At 49.4% G+C, this 5126-nt stretch overlaps 1 long non-coding RNA gene across 4 annotated transcripts; it reads right to left on the bottom strand.

The window, feature by feature from the left end:
• On the bottom strand, positions 1-3089 carry LOC120670437. Of its 4 annotated transcripts, none has more exons than XR_005673204.1 (3): positions 3030-3089; positions 1801-1870; positions 1-1359 (listed from the first exon to the last, which is right to left on the bottom strand). It is a non-coding gene; the product is annotated as an uncharacterized LOC120670437 (long non-coding RNA). The 4 variants fall into 4 exon arrangements; XR_005673203.1 differs by lacking the exon at positions 3030-3089 and adding an exon at positions 1940-3023; XR_005673202.1 differs by having other exon boundaries at positions 1-1870; positions 3030-3079.
• Positions 3090-5126: the final 2037 nt, after the last annotated feature.

Here is a 5126-nt window from a genome sequence, read left to right as displayed (position 1 = left end):
TGTATGGTAACAAATAGTATAATCTTTAAAAAATAGTAAGGATACGACGACATACAATTTTTTGAATTTTAAATACTAACCGTGCTAATGCGCGAGCTTACACCTAGTTTATAATACAAGCACTGAAATGTAACTTGGATATTTAGCAGCTGAAGGAGGCTGCGATATGGAACACCAAAGGAAGCCCTCCATCGGTGAGCAAAAGACATTGACCTATGTACATATTCAGCAGGAATAGAAGTGCGTAGCTAAGCGTGGTAGGGTGACACCGATGATGTAGAGTGGCCGCCTCTGCTGATTTGCCATACCATTCTCACCCAGATGAAATTTTTCATCAAATCTGTCAAACCGGCTACTCACTGCATGATTGAATCCGCCCTTCCTGGCAAAATCTATGGGGAGTAAATAGTTACCCGGACACTGCAAATAGATTTAACAAGAATAGAACCGATCGGTTTGCTGATAGGAAGGCTGATTGCATAGGAAAAGAACAGCAATCCTGAATTTCCAATACGTTAATGTGAATTATCTGAAATGCAAATAAACACCTAGAAGTTTCTATACATGAGTGTAGCAGATACCTTCGTCTTACTCAATTATCGGAATATAACATGACATGTTAATGTGAATTATCAAGCACTTCAATAAAGCCTGAACCCTGAACTATCAAGCACTTTATTCAGAAAGGAACTTTGTTGCTGATAAAAAACTTATGAACCATGAAACTATCATGCATCGCGACACCATTGCTAGTGTCTCAGCATGATATGAGAATGAGAGAACCACACTTTAGATCAGATCTTCTATGTGCCAAGTATGAGATACAATGCCAAGTTCCTTGTTTGTGCAGATAAATTGACTCATATTTGTGATTTCTGCAACGGAGGGTAGCATTGAGTACACCAGTAAGCAAACTTAAACATCTTGAACATGAATTAAGGATATTCATGCATGGTAGCAGCAAGCTTTAAGGCAGCACCAGTTCTAAACGTATTCCCTATTTCATACCCTCTTTTGAATAGAGCCCGCCACATACAGATATTATAGCGGTCAATGAAAGAGGATATCTACCAAATACATACATACAAAATTAGGAAGCCAACACACAAACAGAACAGATGACCTCTTTTCACAAGAAACAGGGCAAGGTAGGCACCAAGATTTTTCTATCCAAACGTTATTTTTTGTCTTGCTGTAGAATATTGAGACTTTGGAAGCAGAGATCACAGCCAAATTGAATAGGGCTAAAAAGGGCTTACTGAAATTACCTTCCTGAAACCAAGTTTCAGTCAATTTTATAGGAACCTGTACTGCAGCTCTCATTGTTTGTGGTTAGTGATAGTGAAGTTGATGGCCTACCTGTAGCAATGAAAAGAAATCTCATCTAAATCCTGTACAAAGATGAATTCGTCATGTATCTCTCTTGCTGGACACAACAGGTGAAGCTAAAAATTGTCCATAGGTCATTCATAGTATGTGACAGCTTCAATTCTTCTGATATAAACATGAAATTGACAGATTTCCAAATGGGGGAAATGGATCAACTTCACGTTAGTACAGATCTCTGATCACAAATCCTGCCTGGATAATTCACCCCTAACCCAATAAGCACCAGACAAGCACTTGACTTATTGACAAGGTAAGCCATGGTCTGCTGGATGAACAGAACATTATAAATCGGCATGGTTGGTAGCAATCAACAATTGCGAAATTCCCCATACCACTCACAAATGCTTGCCTAGCTTGTGTCAGATTCCACATCAAAATTACAGAGGGTGGTATAGAATGGGAAAGGCTTACCTGGTCGCTGCCAAAGAGTTGCTTGCCGGAAAGGGTGGATGAGCCTCCTCGCTGGTGCTATCTCTCGAACCTGCGTAGACAACAAAAAGAGGTGAAGAGGGGAAGGATCTGAGCAGTGTGGACGTGTGGTTCTCCGTACCTGGTGGGACAAAAAATGAGATGAAGAGGGCATGGAACTAGGCAACAATGAGCAAGACCGACAGCACGGCATGCTCCGCGGGACGGTGGCGCGATGGCAACGCGAGTCGATGGCGGAGCGGCAGGACGGCAACCTCGCGACGGCCGGACATCCCAGCCCTCAGGTTGAGCGCTTAGGTAGCCGCGGTGGAGGAAGGGGTTGTAGGCTGAAGCGGGGAGAGGCGGAGGTCAGAGGCGCTGCGCAGTCACCCCTGCACGCACAGCCCGCGAGCGAGAAGAAGGCCAGCGGCACCATGCAGGTGGAGAGACAGAGAGTGACGGCCAGCCGAAGGTTGGGGGAGTATGGCCTCGGCAGGCCTTCATCAGCGGGCGGAGGGCGACGGCAACGCGTGGTGGGGGTAGGAGAACAGAGGCGACGACGAGCACGACGGAGCTAGAACAGTGGGCAGCGGACCAGGAGGCGGCGCTCACGGCCGCGCAAATGGCCGTCCTAGCGCTGCTCCAAGGTGCGGGCGTCGTGGTGGAGGCGGAGGAAGCGGCCGAGGTCGAGGACGCGCGTCGCGTAGCCGTCGGAGAAGCGGCCCTATGCCGCCATGGCCGCCGCGTAGGCTTCGGCCCGCGCGGCTTCCACCCCACGAGGCCGGCCGACCTCACCGCGGAGGCGAGGGCAGAGGAGGAGGCAAGGCTAGAGGAGGGGCCGGTGCGGCGTGCGGATCCGGCCGCCGCCACCCTCTTCCACGCCGCGCAGGCGCACGCGCTGCTCGATCCGCCGGCCAGGGAGGGAGAGGGCGCGGGCCTCCGCCTCTGCCTCGAGCCGGCCATGGACGGCCCGTCCACTCTGCGCCACCACTGTGTCCCCGCCGCACCTTCACCGTGCCTCCGCCGCCCCACCACCGCGCCGCGCCTCCACTGCCCAGCCCTGCTCAGCCGCGCCCGGCCGACCCGACCCCGCCCGATGCGCAGCTGCCCGACGTGCCACCATGTCAGAGCGGGAGGAGAAGGGAGGAGGGGCGCCGCACCGCACCGCACTAGCAGGTGCCCGCCGCCACGCCGCCGGGAGAGCCGAGAAGAACAGGATGCCAGCGACAAACCTTTGCTTCGTGGAGAAGGCAGAGGAAGTTGCGTCGTCGCAATAATGCCAACACAACAATGGCTGTGTTTAGTTCCGCGAAAAGTTCCCAAAAATTTTCACTGGCGCACATCACATCAAATTTTACAATACATGAATGGAGTATTAAATGTAGTTTAAAAATATAATTAATTGCACAGTTTGATTGTAAATGACGAGACGAATCTTTTGAGACTAATTACTCCATGGTTGGACAATAGATGTCAAATAAAATCGAAACGTGCTACAACAACATTTTTGCAAACTTTTCACTAACTAAACACACCCAATGGGAAAGTAAAGACCAAAAATCCGGTGTGAAAACGAGACAAAGTAACCCCAGGTGGAAACGCGGTGGCAAGGGCAGTTCACTGCGCAGCATGGCAGTGTGAATTAAGGAACCAAACTTTGACTTGGGAGGATGTGTTCACACTAAAATCGATTGAAGGCACCAGCAACAATCGCCGGATGGCAATCGAACGCACCAAATATTTTGAGGCGATGTGGATGGCCTGAACGCTTGCGGTTTGCCCGCGCTTTCATAGTTAGAAATGAGGCGGAAACTGATCACCCAGGGGAGTGCCGGAAAAAACATGCTCGGTGCGCCCAATGTGTATTTGGGGAGCACGGGGTTGGAACAGTTCCCAGCCAAACCCAGCCAAACCACGTGGGTCTGGCTCCACTCCACCTCAGGCTGAGAACAACTCGTGTGCTTGCTGCGCTGCCGAAGAAAGCTATGGAATTGGTTTTTTTGTGAGAGATGTGAGTCCCGGCTCTGATACCATTTGAAAAGAATCGGGTGCTCGTAGCCTAAGAGGGGGAGTGGGTGAATTAGGCAACCTAAAAATCTTAACCTCAAGCTCCAACTAATTTGCACAAAATATAAACTAGATCATGCTATCTAAATGTACAACTATAGTTCATCTAGTGTGAAAACCCTCATCCTAAAAGAGTTATGCAATCTATAGCCAATCCTATCAAGATTCTACTCTATGAAAGTAAAGGCACACAAGATTGCAATAAGTAAATGCAGAAGCTTAAAGGAGGGATGAGAGAAAGCAAACTCTTTCACACGAGGATTTAACCTGTGGTTCGGTTAGCCACAAAGGCACACATACATCCATGTTGTTGAAGCACTCACAAAGAGTATTGCTTCTCGGCCACCAAGTCTCTTCCGTGAACACGATCACCGTCACCTTGGCCCCGGGTTCCACTAGGAAGCTTCTCCACCAAGGAAGGGGGTCTCCACATCCCCCGCAAAAAACTTGTCGACGCCGCTCCACACCAAGCCGGAGGGTCGTTGACATTGCCGGTGAGCCACCAAGACTCTAAGGGGCTGGCACACCGAGTATAAGATGTGGTTCTCTTCTAGAACCAAGGCACAAGGCATATAACCTTGCTCACTCACTCACTCACTCACTCATGAGCTAAACTAGCACTAAACCTAAGGATGTGATCAATTTACTCTTTGCATGGCTTGGAGATGTTCTTCAATGTGTCTAGGGTCTCTCTGAACTCCAGCGACTCCAAAATGGCGGGGGAGAACTGCTTATATAGGCCACCAACTCAGATTAGCCGTTGAGTAGCCGTTATGCCTTTTTCTACGTAGGCGTCGGATAATCCGACGGTACTTGACCAAGGGCATCGGATCATCCGACCCCACTGTGTTCTCCACGGTAGCCGTTAACTTTCAAACCAATTGCTGACGTCATTTGTCCGACCAGTTTGTCCGACGGTCTTCAAACCATACGTCGGATCATCCGAACCAACAGTCATAATTGAATTTTGAGCCAACGTCTCTGATCATTGCTCCTGTCCATTAGTCCGACGGTCCACCTTGACAGCGTCGGATCTTCCGATCCTGAAGCAAGAAATCTAACTCGAGAAAACATGCTCTCTGCAGAATCACCCGAGCCTTTGTCCGACGTTCTTTTTCTCACCGTCGGATAATCCGATCCCATAGGCAATTTTCAGCCCTTGAAAACATGCTCTCTGCAGAATGCTACTACTCAAAATCCGACACACATTCTCAAGGGTCGGACAATCCGAGTGCATTGGCCTGTTTATCCAACCAGGGGGT

Source organism: Panicum virgatum, chromosome 4N, assembly GCF_016808335.1.
Source record: "Panicum virgatum strain AP13 chromosome 4N, P.virgatum_v5, whole genome shotgun sequence".
Taxonomy (NCBI): Eukaryota; Viridiplantae; Streptophyta; class Magnoliopsida; order Poales; family Poaceae; genus Panicum; species Panicum virgatum.
This window is presented reverse-complemented; position numbering and strand designations above follow the sequence as displayed.